This window comes from Anser brachyrhynchus (assembly GCF_964034855.1).
Source record: "Anser brachyrhynchus genome assembly, chromosome: 12".
In the NCBI taxonomy this organism is placed as follows: Eukaryota; Metazoa; Chordata; class Aves; order Anseriformes; family Anatidae; genus Anser; species Anser brachyrhynchus.
This window is the reverse complement of record NC_137707.1, coordinates 8,183,020-8,201,522: the sequence shown is the minus strand read 5'-3', so window position 1 is coordinate 8,201,522 and position 18,503 is coordinate 8,183,020. Positions and strand designations below refer to the sequence as shown.

Here is an 18,503-nt window from a genome sequence, read left to right as displayed (position 1 = left end):
TGTATACAGAACAAAGGTTGAAATATGCTTTAAGCATTTAATTAAGACTAATTTACAGAAGTATTAAGTATAGTTTCCATAGTAGATCCAAACAGAGAATACAATGGGAGGTGAGGTTACTGTCGATTTGTCGTTCATTTTCTCAGATTAACTTTTTTGCCTTTGTGACTTGCATATTTCCCTTCCTGACAGCGTTTATTTTCCTTTGTATATTATTGGAAGTTTTTATCGCTGTAATGTACTGACAGAAACATAATGGACAAAAAAAAAAAATCTAATTTGTAAATTTGAGACAGTTCTGTCACCTGTATTGTGAAGCAGCAATACAGCACTGAAGTGCTATTTTTCTCACTGTTGGACCATTTCTTAGTGATCCAACTTTCATAGATTGGCAAAGTAATGGAAAACTAAACAAAACAAAATGACTATGGTTGATCTGCTCAGAGTGATAGTCTTCCGAGTTTTCCAGATCTTTTCTGCTTAACATTTGAGCAGGAGCATCCTTGAAATCCTTTCTCAGTACTTTCTGTTTCTCTCTCTCTCTCTAAAATACATATATTGTAATACTTATTTCCTGTAGCTGTCACCTGTTTTCCCACTAATTCTACATAATTTTCTTCATACCTCCAACAGCAAACAGTTAATACATCTGTTGAGTAGGCAGCTTTTGCATAAAGCTATTTTGCTGGTTTAAATGTCTGTGTTACTAAAAACACCATACATAAATAAAATGCTCCAGCTAGATGTCAGTATACAAATAAATATAGAGCTGTTTCATCCACTTCCATATGACTTGTTTTAAAATCTAGGCTTTGTCAGCTTTATTCCCAGTTATTTTACTGAAGCTCCTTATCTAAATCTTATTATTAAATATTTCTGCAGCACTGTTTTCTGTCAGCCTAACTACATTTTCGCTCCATAGTCATCACTTATTTTCACCATTCCTGGGACAGATCTTAAAAAACATTGAGGAGTTAGTACTGTGAAGGTTTTGTTCTCATTTTCAGTGGAAGTCATGCTTATCAAACAGAAAAAAATATATATTGTTAAATACTACGAAAGAGCTGTATGTACTTTCCTTACAAATTGTTTTATACATTCAATCACTTACGATTCTAGGGGAGGATGTGAATCTTAAAACTTTTAAAATCATAATTATATTAGCAGTCCTGAAAGTACCTTCTTTTTGATTAAACACTCTTATATTGGGTTTAACAGGCAGAACTGCTTTTTTGTGAAGATGAGAGCTAGTACTTAACACATACAAACAAACAACACATATCCTTTTATGTTGTAATTATTTTGAAGCAACAACATATAGAACTTCTTCCTCATACAAAAAAATCATAGCATTAATCACAATATAGAAATTCCTACAAAGTAGCGTGACATCTGCTAATAAGACAGGAAATGCAGAATACAGCTCTGCAGAAAGCCATCAAAGCTTGATTTCTAAAGTCCTTTGTTTTAATTCTGACAATTTAAGAAGGTATATGTACATATATAGGCACACACACATGCACACACTGCAAGGATTATTTTCAGAAAGAATTAATTTCTGTCATCCAATACTTAAAGTACAACCAAGTTTCAGAGTGTCAGTAGAAGAGTACAAATAAATCACCATGCTAACTTCCTGCTAAGATGATTAGCAGGATTCATTAAATAATATGGGATTTTTTTATTTTTTAGAGGCAGGGATTTTTTCTACAAAAATATCATCATAACTGAATGGACAGAGTATACCTATTGCTCATACAGAAGTTCTACAGCTTGCAGTGAGTTTTAATATTTTTAAAATACGCAGGTACTAGGAAAAGTCCATACACACACTTCAAGGTGCATCCTCTGATATCCTTTTGTTTTCCAGCTTTCTCCTTTCACTACAGATTATGAAAAATGTGATTTTCTATTTCATCTCAAATTAGAGATGGCATTCTTCTGCCTTTGTTTCTTACAGGATTTTATGAACACAAAATTCAACGCTCCCACTGGTATTGGCTTTTCAATATTCCAGCTTCAACAGAGAAATAAAATGTGGTCCTGTTCCTATTTCCAGTTTGCCAGGATTGATTTGAATGATTACTAGCATTTTTTTTTTGACATGATAACCCCTTTAATCTAGTTCATATTTGTTGTGAGTATACAAATACCTAATATCCTTTTCAGGAGCACGGTCACAGAGAAGGACACTGCCAACAGTATTACTTCATTTTACATACACATGCATATAGATAGATTTGTATACGTACACACACACACACATAGTACGAGATAAACATGGAGTGAAAACCAGACTTCACAGCTTCACTGGCCCACTGACAGAAATCTCATCAATTTTGAAGAGCTGTAGAATTTCACCCAGAAATGTGTCCCAGCCTGTATTTTATTTTTATTTGCATGCTTCACCTCATTAATTAATAACAGAACACACTGTAGCATCAAAGATCAAACACCAGAAACCACTTTTTGCTCCCATATCTGAGACCCAGACATTTTATTTAAATGCGTAACAAATTAAATTTGCATTGTTACCTGCTTCCAGTTTTCAAAGGCAGTTCTGGAAGAAGCATACAAAATGCCTTGGAGCCTATCCACACTTTCCAGGTTGAGTTGGCCACAGTAAAGTATACAGCATGAAGAATTTTCATTTGAAACAGAGTTCACTAACATTATCTACTTGTTTGAAATACATGCTGTTAGTTTCATTCAAGTGCTTTAACCATCTATTTTGTATTTTTACCAGAAAAAATAAGATTATCATAGTAGTTATGACATTAAACCTTTAAAATGAATGCCTTATTTCAGCTAGCGTAACAGTCTAAAATGGTGTTTTCTCCGAGTTCCACCAACATCAAAACTTACTGTGTAAACTGTAACTGTAGATCTCTGTGTTACGAGGCCCCGTAGTTACTTTATTATAAAAAATAATGCTTCTCTTTGGGATATGTCCAACTCAATTCCACCCACACATCCAGCTGAAGCTCAAAACAGCAAACAAATTAGATGTGGGCTTTAAAAAGTAATAAAATAAAAATAAAAAAGCCCTACTGGAATCCAGCACAGCTACAGAATAATTTATGGAGAAAGGAAAAGATATGCTCTCCAAATGTATTTGAAGTAGCTAATTATTAGTTATGTGTAAAATTGGAAAACACTTTTCATTTGAAATTATTTAGCTTCATAAAGTTATGTATTTGAATAACTTCAAAAATGACACTTGTCCATTATTTTTCTTGTCAGTATTTAATATCCAGATATTTGTGTACCGATCAAAGCTAGAGACAGTGAAACTACTCTAATTCCCTACAGAAGATTGCTAACAGCATCAGACATTTATCTATACCATATGTTAGACAAATAGAAAACCACTGCAATAGTTCTATTTCTTCCCTAAGGGTAAACATTTTAAAGGTTTATTTTCCACCACACACTCGTTTTCTTGTATTCATTCTGAAAAACACTTTCTACTACTTCCTACTGCGTTCAGCCTAATCAGCATTGATAGGACTCATATCATAAGCTCTCAAAAACAGTGTAGGATAGATACAATATCTATTATGTCTTAGCTAAGAGAATATCAAGCTTGAAGTACTCAAACATTAATAGCAAGCCTTAATTATTTAGAGGGAGAAGTTAGGGAAAGTACTTTTTTTCCCCTTCCATCTAAAATACAGTCCCTGAAAGAAGAAGAAAAAAAATCTGAAAACTTTATGAGAAATAAGAAACAGCTTTTCACAGAAACAGAACACACAATTTTTGTGGCCTATGTTAATTTCCAATTAGTAATCTCTAATACAAGATCTACTTAACCACATTATTAGGGGACCTTGTTATGGCTGCAGCAGGGATACCTGCTCCACTAAGGCCTCTAGCCAGGCTGCAGGGAAATACCTGCCCTAGCACCTCCTCCCCGCTTATTCTCTAGCCTTAGCACTCATAGGCTCATTTCTGTTTTCCTTATGTAGGTAGCATTTTGCTCCTTCTTAAATACATTTTCTCAGCAGCACCAACAGCTTGGCAAGTAGGCCCAGCTGTGCAGCCGCTGGAAGCGGCCACGTCTACCACAGGCAACCCCAGCCTCTCCTCACAGCCCCCAAAGCCTCACTGCAGCTACCCAGCACCTGGACTCTATAATACAAAAAAAAAGTTACACACTTCAGCTGAGGCCAGGCTCCACTGAAACAGGTTAATTGAGCTGTGCTCAAACCTATAAAGCTGTGCTAGGAGGGCTTTACAGAGCTTTTTGCTGTTACGATGGATTAAAGCAAAAGCAGGGAGGTAAGCCTTATAGCTCCAGATATTTTGGGGGGAATGTTGGAGAACTTTAAGCTGCCTTCAGAGCACAGGTGTGTTCAAAATAGTCCTTGTTTGTTTTTTAAACCAATAGCATGTTAGAGATAACCTTTCTAGAGATGGTAGAACAGTGTTATTTCTTCTGGAAGCTCTAGGCTTTCTGAATCTTACTGGGAAACTGACAGTTGCGTTCTTTGGTGTTCTTTGGGCGGGAACTTAGAGGTTTTTGAAGATTATCAGTGCAGCTAGGGAGGGATGCTATAGTATTTCAGTTTTCTGTAACTGTGTTAATTTTGGTCTGTGTTGGTACTGGTCTTCAGGGGTTCAAATCCAATTAATTGGGGGTTACATACTATGTTTTATAAGTGATGCTTTTTAAATTTGATTTTCATGAGTACACCTATTTTTAAATGAAGTGCTTGAAAATGACCTTTTATTGTAGTGTTTTACTAATTGATCTTCCCATAGTATTTTTGTATGAATTCTGATATTTTTGATATTCAAAGGAAAGAAGAGTTGCTAGGTTTTGATAGTATATAGGTTAAACGTGGAAGGATTTTGTTGTGCAGTTGCTCAGTAGTGAAGGAGTGGCCTTATCTGCCATATGACCTTGTGGTTGAAGTGTATGCTTTCCAGGTTTCAAAAAAAAAAAAAAAAACTTCCTTTGTTGGTAACTTATTTAGACTAAAATGATATTCATTTAGTTCTTTCATTAGTTTTGTCTTTCATTTTGTGTAATAATGCTGTTTTCCACAAAACATGTGCCTTGCTATTCCCCTCCCCCATTACTAAATTCCTCATCAGTGGCCTTAATTGCCTTATGACATCTTTGTGTTATTGTTGTGGACTTTCTCATGCTCCTATAGACAGTGTGGTTCATAAACCTTAATGAGAGTAAGCACATTAAATTAATCCCAGTAATTAACAAACTTGATACTTACTTCTCAGATGTCTAATTTGTGACACAATTCTGGCAATTGGCTTCCACTGGAAGCAAGCCTTGCATCCAAAAAGCCCATTTAATAGAAAAGGAAATTAATCTTCATTAAAATTACATTATTGAATTTAAAAATCTGTTGCTGATACCTATTAACTTAAAAATATCTCACCTAGAAAAAGTAACCAATAAGAGGGGAGTTCATTAAAGTAGCTTTTCTTTCTGCACACCTATGTCTCAAGTGTGTTTGGGGTACAGTAAATTTCCTTCAGCTCCTTGCACAGAATATATCTGCGAGCTCTTCAAGAAGACAAAAAGAAAGTGGCTAAATAGCTGCAGTCTTTTTTAGAAAGTGCCTTATGTAAAGAAGAGATGATGGGTCTGTTACACTAGCATGCTAATCTTAATAACAGATTGATTGAGAAGATACTGAATGTACTTCTATTTTTATTTTTATTCAGTTGACTTTAGTGAAGTTACTTGATTTGTCCATGTTCCTCTATTGGAAACTAGAGTTGGAACATCTTATTGTTATGTTATTGTTGTCATTAGTGTTGTTAACAAGTTTTATCCCTGATGTGGATTTTATTCTTTGTTAGAATTAAGTGTGTCCCGATATAGGAGAAAATATATATATTTTTTAATTACCAGCATCTTGCTGAAACTTTTAGAAGATCTTGTGGTACTTAAAGTAACAACTTTTGGTTTCTGAAATGGGTAAGGATTTGCGATGAACAACTGTTTGCATCTTTTGCCTTTTATTTACTATTTCAAATAAATACTGTAAAAGTGTATATATACTGTGTGCATGGCAAAAGAACCAAAACCTACATGTGACTTTGAGCTGGTTTTAGTATTTGGAGTACCATGGAGGCTGTAGTTCAGACGGTCAGTGGTCAGTGAAAATCCAGTCCTATGTTGATACCTGCCTGAAGTGGGAGTCAGTGTCGAGCTGGAGCCTTGCATCAGGAGGGTAACTCAGAAACCACCCTATGAGCAAGCAAATAGCTCGCTAAAGACAAGAGTGAATTTCAGCTCTGTCTTTTCTGAAGCCTGGATTAGACTGATAGCAGATTTGCAGCTTTCTCCAAAAAGTAAATGCCTGAAAGACATCTGAAAGAACCGAATATCATTTTCTTTCTTAAATTATAGCAATATCATCTTTTATGTAATACCATACTCTATGTAATATCATATTGGTTAGACTGCTTGCTGTGAAAGTAGAATTCCTGCTGCTAAATTTAGTTCCTTACACTGAAGTCATTGAAAGATATGTTTTCTAACCTATAGACCCCATATGCAATCTGCTGAGGTACCCTGAGCAGCTGTTTCTGGATGCGTATGACTAGTAGCAATTATAAGTTCATGGAATAAGAAAGCAGTAGGGAGTATGAATGTGTTAGCCATGACTGCACTGTTGAAGGAGTTAATGATGCAGAGGCATAGGGAGCCCTTTCCAGGCCATCAGACAGGATGAGCAGTTGTGATGATTGCAGTTCAAAACACTTAGAAAAAATTAAAACTTTGCATTGTTAAATAGAGTTCATCTTTAGTTTAAAAGAAGATTTCCAAAGGTTTCTAAATGTGAGCTGTTTGACCAATAGCCTGCTTCCAAAATGAGAAATTTACTTTAATCGCAGAGTCAAGGGTAAGAATTTTAATATCTTTTTACAATGGCAGAGAAGTGGCGATATGTATTCCACATGTGAATTTATTTTTAGTTTTGCTTATGGGTGACTGATTAAGTATTTTGACTGTCCTAGTGTTCTTATTTGTTATTTTTGTAGGCATTTGTCCATTGACTAGATTCATGGTGCCTTTTAGGCAGGCGACCGAAGCAAAAATCTTCAGAAATGATTGTATCTCTCTGGATTTTCAACAGCTTTATGGGTTCACAAATCAGTGGTATACATGTGAAGGGAAATAATGATTTTCTTTTTTATCCTGATTTAATGACTTTCCCAAGGTGATTCTTCTAATGATAATCTAATTCAAACTAGGATGCTTGGTTCTAAGACAAGCTGTTTTTCTGTTTTAAGACCAACAGGAGGGAATGCTCAAAGGCAGAGAGACTGAAAGCAGTGTGTATCAGGCTAAAATAGTTCTGAGAAGAAATATTCTCCTGAGATGACTGTGGGGAGGAGGGTGGGAGGGACACAACATATTCCACAAAAACACCTGAAACATTTGGCCAAAATGTCTCATTTCTTCCCAAACACAACTCTGATAGGAAGGTTCCAGCTTTACTTGTTCTTGCTGTCTAAAACTGTAAGAACTCGAGTAATGGTGAAAGCAGTATTGCATTGCAAGACCTTCTGATGCTTGTGCGTGTTTTTTGTTTGATTGTTTCACTAGTTCGGAAGCATCATACCTTTCCAGTTTCCATGATTATCTGCAGTTAGAAGGTTCTGAATGTGTATCTCTTTGTAAACTTACATTGACTTCAGGCATTTTTTTTTAATTGCTTGTGTAACTGAGATCAGAAATATTTTTCCATTGTTAGCCTTCATCCAGGTGCTTTATTTCATTTAAAGTAATGGTTTAAAAAAAAAAAAAAGCTTTTCATGTGCTACATTACTGATTTTCTGCTTTTAAACACCTCGGAGCAATGCTGAAATTCAGAATTTGAAATCTGGTTTTGAATTTTTGCCAAGATGCATATGGGTATTTTTGAGTGTTTTAGGCAGAATCAAGGGAAGAGAAAAAACTTGCAAACCTATGATACATATAGGATGAATCAAAAATAAAGTTAACAATTCTATGAATAAGCACTAAAAAAGGAGATGAGTAAGTGTATGGATAACTGAGAAAGCAACAGTACTGTTTGTAAGAACAGTTTGTAAGATTTCTAGGTGACTTCTCAGACTAAAGAGATGTAGATTTACATGAGCTAAACCTCATTTCAGCGGTGATGTGAAGTAACATAAATATTCCTGGAGCACTTTTCAGTGCAGTTAAGGTCTGGCACTTCTTCAATTAAATGATCCACTGATATTTTTAAGTAATTTCATTGGTGGTCAAACAAAAAGATACAATGAAGCACAGATTTTGATGGGAGTTTGTATTTCCTGGAGGGGTGGGGTGATAAGGAAATTTCCCAACAGTTTCAGGTAAAATATGAAAGGCAAAATAGAAATGAAAAGAAAATGACAAAAAAATCTTGAGTTTCTGCTGATTTCCATAACTTTTTCTAGTACTGAATTTCAGGTTAAGGTATATTATACTAGCCTATCTTCTCTTTTGAGTATTGAGAAAGATCGCCATTTTATATTGTTGCAAAGCCTTTTTTAAAGGTGAGTCTTTCAACACATTTGATGAAGAGGAACAGAACAAAGCAATACAAACTATTGTCCAAGTTGTAAACGTATCTACCTGCCAAAACACATCTGATGACAAAATTGAAGCAGTTGAGAAAGCAAGGAATGTAAGAAACTGCAAAACTGTTTCAGGAGTAGGTGGGGTTACTTCTACTTGGGTGGTTGGGTGGAAATACAGTGAGCCTTTGGTTTCTGACAGTTATTCTGAAAAGTTGCTGTTCAGTGAACCACCTTCCACTTAGTTTTGCATGTATTAAATGGACTGCTCATAGGAAGTGGATGAAATGAGCATGGACTCTTTTCTTTATGAATATTTTCAATATTTTGTTTAGTTATCTACTCACTAGTGATTGAGTTCATAATTTAGATTTCCACCCTCCCCCACTAGAGTAGCTTGTGCAGGCTTTGAATCTCTAAACAACTTTCCGTAGATACTATATGGGATTCAGAGTAATTTACCCAGTAAGTCAGCCTTGAAATAAGAATGCTTATGTGATTTACTGACCTTTACCTTACACCTCAATACAGTAGCATTTTTTCTTCTTATCTTGCTTCCTGTCTCTGTTGGTTATATATTTTTGGCAAGGTGAAAAGGGTTCTATAGTCCTAAAATACACTTAGGTTGTTCTTTTTCCCATATTTTTAAATATGTTTGTATCTTTACATGAAATAAGGCATATAGAGAAAACATGACTTTCAGTGCTTTAATGTAAGAAATAAAACAAGTGGAAAATAAACTGAATTAATTCAAGTATTGTGTTAGTCCCTTCTCTTGTTGGTATTTTGGTGTTTGCTTTGAGGTGTTTCCCTGCAGAGTCCAATGCCTTTCTCCAAGTCTGAACTCTTTGAGGAAAACAAGCTGTGTTTTTTACCTTGGCACACAAAAACACATAGGTGATGACAAATTGTTCTCAAATTATCGATGTGTGCTATCCTTTGTGAAGGGCTTTGAGATGATAGGTTCGGCTGAGATGTTAAAACTTGTGTAATATCAAAGGTAACTAAAATGCATTGCTGTAGCTGAGGACAGGTAGACTTAGTGTATGGTGAGCCATGGTAGTGTTTCATGCAGATCCTGACTATTGGAGAGATTTTCTTCAAAATCAGCTTTCACATCCTTATAAGCTTGAGTATTTAGTAGTGATTATTTCAGAATAAACTTCATAAGGTGCTTGTACATCTATCTTCAATGAATTAAATGGCATTATAAGTGCATAAAATAACTGCATGCATTGGAACAGAACACAACAATTTTAACAGATTATTAATTAACAATTATCTGTTGAGTTGCATGAATAGTAAAACGACATGCATCTATGGAATTCAGTATAAATTTGTGTATCACCTGTTGCTGTGGTATGTACACAAAAGGATTACTGCTTCTGCAGTTTTTGGCCAGCTCATTTGTTGAAATAACCTGTGGTCAGTATATAACCAATTTCTTTATCTAAACACAGGAAGAAAGTGCTGACAGTAATATTTATGCAATTCTTAGGGATAAACAGAAAAAGCAGTGCCAGTAACAGCTATTCTGTAATCCATGGGCACTGTTTCAGATCCTAAATAAAGAATTTGTGTTCTAGATTGTTCTAGCAAGAGCAAATATTCCAACTCTTCAGAGAATGGAAACTCTGCAGAATATGCGTTCTAGCCTGTTAGCTTCTGCGAATGGATGTTATATATGCAACCAACAGTTCGCTTCAGCTCTGCAGAACAACTCTTTTGAAGTAATCCAAGTTATTTACGTGTTATTGCAGTAGCATTGCTTATATTTCTGCCAGATGACTTTTATTTCAATTTATGTCACTGAGGAAAGCAGCTGGTTGTTCTTTCAGTACCCTGACAGTTCAGGTTTTTGTTTCACACTCTGCTCACACTGTTTTCACATTTCTGCCTTCTTTGGCTGGCTGTTGTTATAAATCAATGCTTGGTCAATTTGCCTTCCATTCTGTCTGAAAGCTCCCCTAGCTGCACGTTGACAGTCTGAAGTAGTTTCTTCATACTAACTAGATGGGTACTGCTTGCATGCAGAATGAATCAACTTTCCTCTCCTGTATGACGGGAGAAAAATGAATGGAGAAACTAAACCTAAACAGAATTCATTAGATACACAGTACAGGAGTACACTCCTGCATTCTTACAATGCTTCAGTACCACCCTTCCTCTGTAGAAACTCAGAAAACTCAGTTTGTGGTAGTTCTCAAAACAGAAACTTTTACCACAATAATTCTGCCAAAAACAGAAAGCTTTATATAAGTTATGTATTGGAAAACCACATCAGGTCAGTGAAGAATGAATAATCTGCTGTTCAGAGGTGTAATTTCTTGGAGAATACCTATACATCTCTAACACAATGTGTCAAGTTGATTATCTGGGCATAGCACAGATTTCTAGTGTTGGTAAACTGGTTTGTAGGTAAATTTCTTCTTCAAGGCATAAAGTTGCTGGGATATGTGAGCCTTATAACATGCTAGAAGTGACTGAAGCAAGTGAATTTCCTGCCTCTCCAGAATGTGAGCTCTAAGCAAAGCATGCTTATTTACTGACAGGTAAAACAATCTTTCATCTGGATTCTTGTCTCCTTTGGTCACATCAACTGTGAAAATTCAGTAAACCATTCTGAAGTCTGCATGGGAAGGAGGTAGTAAGAATTCACCAAACTCTGATTAAACGCAAATTAAAAATTCATGGCAGTGAAACACTGTTCTATCTGATATGGTAGGAAACAAGTTTGGGAAATGAAAAACAAGCATTATTAGGTGCAGAAGCCTCTGGTGTATTATTTTATTTCATTTTAAATCTAACTTGTCTATTTTGGATGATTTTTATCACTTGCCTCTTGACTACAGTAATTCTCGAAGGAATGATCTTACCTCCCACACTACTGATGCAGGAATATGCTGTATTTGATCAACAATACTGTACTCTGGAAAGTGCTTTAAGCCAGTTGTGTTTAGAGGAAACAGATCTTGTAACAGTTGCAAATCAATACTTTTTTTTTTTTTTATTTGAGGAACACAAGCACTTGTTCTAAATAAATACAGCACTACCTAGTTTTTTAGTTTGCTTACCTGCAAAACTTCCAGAGATCATGTCTGTGTTTTTGTTTTGGTCATTATGAACTTGGAAGTATATTCAAAACAGAATATTTACATTAAGGAAAACATTAAGAAAATGTTTTTTCTCTTAACATTTATTTTACGTTGGAAGTAAACACAGTCTGGAGAATAATTCAGAACTGATGCTAACCCTTTGTTAAGGTAGCTAATACTGTCAGAATTGGCAGGAAAAATTAAATATCCCTCAGAGCGGGAATTTAGCAATTTCAGTGGGATACCTCAGAGCATTGCTTTAAGCAAGAGCAGCAAAGAAGGAATGCTATCTAACTTCAATCTGCAGTGTAGTAACTTAATTAAAATGAGAAAAATACAACATGAAAATGAAATACCATGATGATCAAGTGTAAATTATGTATCCAGTTTCATGCGTTTTGATAATTACAATTTCTTGACTAAGCCTATACTTACAGCAATGTGTGAGGCAATTTACACAAGGGGAGAGAGGTCAGTTGAGTTCAGCAGCAGCCCCAGAGCAGTCTCACATCAGTTCAACAACAATAAATCAAGTCCTATAGAAGTCCGGGTGACCACAGTGCACGCTATGGAGTCAGAAACTGAAGACTGCTCTCAAGAACTGCTTAGCTGAGCACAGTTCTGAGAACTAAGCTCCTCTTTGGGTCGTGCGATAAGTAGGGAGCTGGAGGAACGGGCAAGGAAGGGGTGTTGAGCCTAGAGGCATGCAGACCATTCCTCACATTTGTGTTTAGGGCACTATGGGCTCCGGGGAGGAGAGGGGGCCTTCTGGTTTTACGACACAGTGGTAGAGGGTTCTTTTTCTGCTGCATTTCCAGAACAGTGTCAGTATTCTCACAAAATAATCCTAGGATCCAGGACTCTATCTTAAGGTATTACTTGTGCTGTCTAGGCAGCAGGAGCCTTTAGAACTTTAAAATTAAACAGTGGGGAGAGCAGAGCTACTTGCTTTGCAGAAGGTCATATGAGAAGGGTCTGCGTGTGTTTTAAGACTACGCATTTTTCAATTGCTTATGTTCTATGTACTACTTTAAATATTAATGATCTCCATGCAAATGCTTGATAGCACTAATTCCTAGGATGCAAATGGTATCCTAAAGGAATAGATTTCATAAAGTACTGGGAAATTGCTTTGCATATGTTCAGAGGAGTACTGTGTAATGAAAGCAGTACTTCAGAAATCATGTTTCTATGGGAAGATGAAGAAATGTTTGAAATGTTAGGACATCTTTGTCTAGAATGTTTAAGAATTCCATATGTACTGTTCTGGATTTTGTCATAAATATTGTCTAATCTGCCACAGAAATGTTAGAACTTAAACTATATTAAATGAGTGGTATTGTCTGAGTGCTGTAAGTGGTTTGGCTTAAAAATGGTTAGATTCTGGCTTTGTTTGAAATAGAGAAAAGGGAGGGCTTCTTACTGAGATAGCTGTCTAACCATATAGTCCTTTTGAGATAAGGCATCAGTAACTTTCTCAGAATCTTAGCTGAGCTTAATGAAACACCTCACTTATCAGCCTTTGCTCTGAGGCAAAAACCATCCTTATCTAGCATTCACAGGATTTTACAGGAAGTTAGTTAACAATAAAAAGCACAGAATCTTAGCATGACAATGTCACCTGTACTCTGTAGAGTATAAGCAATTGCACTGTTCATATCCAAGCAAAGTAGCTAAATCTGAACTCCTGAGAGGTTCCAGTCAGAATTGGTAAGAAGATCATTATTAATAGAATAGCTTTTTGTTCTTTACAAGTTAACATTGTTTTGGAAGTGAATAACAATGTGTTACATGTGCATACCAGATTGAATGCTTCAGAGAAAAAAAATAAACTGAAGGACTGAGGAAAAAAAAAGATCTTAATTATGAAAACAATCCTTCAACAATTCAGTATTATTCAATGGGTGATAGTCAATGGCCTGCATTGCCAAGTCAAGCTATATATAGCAAACCAACTGTTATTGTTTGTTTTTATGCGCTTTATCTATGATTTTTTACTTGCTGTACTTGCCAGTCCATGAAGCAGAGGAAATCTGGCTTCAATATCTGATTCTACTATTTCAGTTTAGAACAGTGTCTTTCAGTGAATACACAGCGTAGATCCAGAGGACAGATTCGGGTTTTGTTTGCTAAATGGTAAAAGAGATGCTAGAGGAAAGCTGTAATCCAGAAAGGGAATGGACTTGAAACTGATGTAGAATAATGATGATGATAAAAAAGAAACTGATGTAGAGTAATAATGATAAAAAAAAGTCTAATAAAAATGCTTCCTTTCAAAAGATGAAAAGTATTATGAAGACTTCAGAGACCTAGAGCACTACTGAACTAGATCTGGTGAAAGGATTGTGAAATATAAAGCATTTGAAATTGTTGTTGATTTTTATTTTGCAGTTCATGTTAATGAATATTTGACTGTAAGGTTGATTGTTAATGAAGGAGAAATGAAATCTATGCTTAATGTTATGCCATAGCATATCACCTTGAAACTGTAATTGTAGAAATCCAGTAGTACTGGAATTGATCAGTATTTCAAGTGAGAGCCATGAGATGCATGAAGTAGTGCTGGTGACGGGCTATGAGACAGCTTAATGACAATTCATGCAACCTTTAGAGGGCCTGAACTACTGCAGCTTTTCATGATCTTGTATGATTTTAAGGTATAAAAAAAAACTTTCTAAAGTTTCATTACACACCAGTCAATAAAACCTGCGTAACCCTTTCTATGAATAGTTTCTTGTTTGCAGTCTTACTGACTGAATTATTTTTTAAATAATTCTGTAAACTTTGATTTGTTTCATCCCATGATCTTCAAGCACAAGCTTGCTTCAGAATTAAAGGCCTGCTTGTGAAATGTTTTTGCAACGATCCAGAAATACTTAAGAGCAGGCCAGGAATGTTTCATGTCACTTGTTAGTGGTGAAACTCCGTTATGGTTTCTCTGTTTATTTTTTCTGATAGAAAACATTAATTTGTCAAAAGTGACATCTTTCACTGAATACAAAATGTTAGATTATGATGGATTTTTTTTCAGAACTAAAGAGCCTTCCACAATCCCAATGCCCTACCTCAGTAGCTTTTGCCAGTAACCTAGCACTTAGTATTATACTTTTGCTTTCAGAAGTGTTTGTACAAAATGAGACCCCCAGAGACTCTAGAATGTGAGTCTGGCCATGTTTGTGATTACAGGTGATGTAGCCTGATGGAAGCAGAGCTGTAGAACAAAATAGTTGTTTTAGAGGACCTGTCATCCACCATATGTGCTTTTGTTTTTCATTAGCTGTCATCTGGCTCTAAGGAAATAAATCCCACACTGCCACACTGTGGTTGTTTGGAACATAGATCATAAGCAAGAAACTCATGTGGAACCCTAAAACCACAGTACAGAGACTTGGTCCTTGTTACTCTTACTCAGATGACAGGTTTGCATAAGGCTGATACCTATAAGGAGTGTCAGCATGACTACTTGTCTCTTCTGTTTTTTTTTTTGTTTCATTGAATCCAGCACTTTCCTTTGGGAAGTTTTTATATTCTTGTGAATAACTTGTTCTGAGAAACAGAGGGTAACATCACAAGAAACAACCTAAATATTCAGTCATCTTAGTTTTGTTCTGGTTTTTAAATTTTTCTGAAGCAAAACAAAGTGGAATAGCCAGTTGTTTTACTGAGGTAACCTGTATATTTAGTCTAATATTCATTACACAGTGCTTCAAGTTAATTTTACAAACAAGTATCAGCCATTAAGGCCTCTAATGGATTCCCCTAGGGGACCCCTGTAGAAGTCTGTTCCTCTTCAGAAGTCCCTTTCTAATCACATCTCTCCACTCACTGTACTTATGAAATTAAGAACCTGCATGCAATTGGAGAAATAAAACCATGTATGTCTGCAACTGAACAAAAACCCACAGTGTTGAAGCTTTTTCCTCAAGTATCAATGGCCCAAACCAGAGTAGTCAGCCTGTGCCTGTTCAGCAACCTGTGGTTTGTGAACAGCACCAGTGCTGTGCTCCACAGTGGGTATCAGGATGTCGCTGACACAACTGCAGCCCTGTCCTACCTTGACTTTGTGGGATCAGTTTTGGAGACCGTGACTTGTGCCACCTGAGTGCAGGTGTCCCTTGATCCAGGGCTGTGTTGTATGGAGCGTGTGTCTTTGCTATATGAAGACATTTTTTGGTATGTGACAAGTATAGGAGGAGCATGATCACATTTGATCTGAAATAAAGCAAAAGAACCAAATCCTTTAGTCAGGGCTCTGTAATTACTCTTCTGCCTCTTGAATCTGGGAGCAGTTCTATTGAGCATGTCCAAACTGATTTATCTCAGCAGGAAAACGGATACTGGAGCAATTATCAATTTAAGCTTCTGTATCTCAAAACTGATTTCTTCAGCTGTGACTAGGAAGCAGTGGAAAGCAAGTGCAGATGATTTCTTTGTTATATTATTTAGTTCTGTATTACAGGGTCTAGGGATGTTAATCATACAAATTTCCAATCTTTTTAACGCTGGCAATTTGCAGATGGCTAAAGCATAAAGATTAAAAGAAACATAGGGTTATGCAGCGGCTATATCGGAGCTAGAAAGAGAATTAGGAGTCCTTATTCACTTTTGTCCACTTTTAAGCATTAGAGGATACTCTGTAATGGTATCAGGTCTCCATATTTGTTAAAGCAATTGAGGAGATCAGTTTAAATGCTCAAATTGATTGGAAACTTAAATGTTTTTAAATTAAATGGATGTTTCTTTCTGTGACATGGGATACTACTGGAGCCTTTAGGACTAAGACATATGGCCCTGGCACAGATTAAGCAATTTGAGTGTAATTAAGGTTATAGTAGTATTCTCAAGTTATAATTACACTTCACTGTTTTAAATGGTGTTGTCTTTTTCCATTCCTTGCTACTAGCAGCACATGTGTGACTTGGCACTTTAACCATATGCGTTGTTCACATATCACATCAATAAGGTCAGCGCACCCGAGGCAGAACAATCTCTTGCACAGCTTCCCCCATCTCTGCTCCAGCAGGTGTCATAACAGAGGCTCTGCAGGTCACTGTGTTGGTGTCTCTGGGCTTTCTTCCACCAGATGGTTGGGTTGCCAGTGTGAGGTTTGTCTCATTCCTTTTTATTTTTTTCTTCCTTTGCTATATCTTTAATTCTGGAGAGTTAGTTAAATCTGAGTACAGCATGTATAATTTTCTCATTAAATCAATGGACAAGGTCATTATATGTTAAAGGGAGGAAATAACTAGTTCACACATGTTATCTTCACAAAAATATGAGCTGAGTAATTCTGTACTGACCTTTCAATATCATTCAAAATTAAATTCCATGTGCACTCTGCTACTGTGTTCCATTCTGAATCTGCTATGATGTTAGAGTGGCTTTTAGAGGAAAAATATAAACTAAGTATTCCATTGTAGCTGTTCCATTGCACTTGCTTGTCACTTTTTTGATTCTTTGCCGATATTTCTTTGTAATTTAATGCACATATTACTCTTTTACTGTATTGATCATGGAGCATCAGGTAGTTGCTTATTAAAATAAAAACTGCTGTGAACTTTGCATATATTTCCGTTTCCATAAATATAGGCCTTGATATGCTTAGGAGTAACAAATGGGAGGACTCATCTTTGAAACAGTAGAAAAGGCATTAATATAGATTTGTAGTCATGAAATGAATTGGTCTGTCTCAGTGGCAGGAAGTGATTTCTGCAGGGTGTAATTCAGAACACAATAGAAGATTGCTACGAAGGTGCTGTAAAGATATAGAGCGGTAACAGATAAGCCCCTAGAGGACACATATTTATTAGAGGAATAGTAGTGATTTGAGAATGAAGAAATGGAACAGTAACTTTCAGGGTTGTAGTGTGAATATGCTTAATTGCTTTATTGCAATGCTTTAAATGTGGTGCTTGACAAATAGAAATCTAACATGCTTCCTTATTAGGATTTCAGCGGAGGCCTTAAGACAGAAGCATTTATCTCTGCTAGTGGCAGTCTTCTATATTAGCTAGGTCTGTATGAAAATGGATACTATGCAAAGGAAATTGGATACTTTGAGGAAAGTTTTGTCTCGCTCTGTTCAGAGCCCAGTACAGCTGGCTTTTAATACTGTGGTCTTGGAAAAAATCAGGACATAGCTGACTGATAAGGTCAAATGTAGAGTGAAGGATTTATTGGAAAGTTAAGTAATTGGTAAGTAATTTATCTTAATGCTAGAGGTTTATTTCTGTAACCAAACATTTTGCAGTAAGTATAGATTTGATCACAGCAAACCTTCTTCCAAACCCAAGAATTAAATAAGAATTTCAACTCTATCCTGATGTGAAATCATGGTTTAAATGTGTGCAGACTTCTGTAAGCTTTCATTTGTAAGTTATAGCTAAGTATTGGAGATCACTTCTAAAAACTTTCTGCACCTAAAAATGAATCCTTGAGGCCAGAGACTGTGCTGAATAAATGGCTGCTATTTTATTGAAGCATCAGATCTGTGGTGACTGAGCCCTGATCTGAAGATGATGAAATTAGAGCTGGAGAAGAAGGTAGTTCATCTTTACGCAGCTTCTTTCAAACTTGAAGATTTGCGTAGGAAGAGAATAAAACTTTGCTGAGGCTGAGGACAAAATATTAAACAGCAGCAGGATACTCAGAAGCCAAGGGCACTTTTGCCAGGATGTATGAATGCCATGTTCAGGCAGTTCTGCTCTAGACTAGATTAATGTCCTGACCTTCCTAGTAATTAGTCTAGGATGTCTCCACGTCTCTCTGGTTTTGACCAGAGATCTTTTCCAGTGTATTGCTGAAGTTGGTCCATTCTAGGTCTTTCATCTGTTGTGACTGAAATAATTTAGTTGAACTAGT

General features: G+C 36.2%; 1 protein-coding gene and 1 long non-coding RNA gene across 4 annotated transcripts in view; both read left to right on the top strand.

The window, feature by feature from the left end:
• Nucleotides 1-18,503, top strand: part of CDH8 (cadherin 8) — a 360,605-nt gene that overhangs the window by 148,906 nt on the left and 193,196 nt on the right. Inside the window, exon 1 of one of the 3 annotated variants that reach the window (XM_080552798.1) lies at nucleotides 4,264-4,281. The exons of 1 other annotated variant lie outside the window; for it this stretch is intronic. The gene's annotated coding sequence lies outside the window, so the exon portion shown is untranslated. Of the gene's footprint in view, nucleotides 1-4,263; nucleotides 4,282-4,331; nucleotides 4,350-18,503 lie in introns of those variants that run through there. One more of the 3 variants, XM_080552797.1, reaches the window with a different exon arrangement.
• The window catches only part of LOC308176744, a 48,544-nt gene continuing 42,113 nt past the window's right edge, over nucleotides 12,073-18,503 (top strand). Inside the window, exon 1 of the long non-coding RNA XR_013938563.1 lies at nucleotides 12,073-16,747. This is a non-coding gene — a long non-coding RNA (uncharacterized lncRNA). The remainder of the gene's footprint in view (nucleotides 16,748-18,503) is intronic.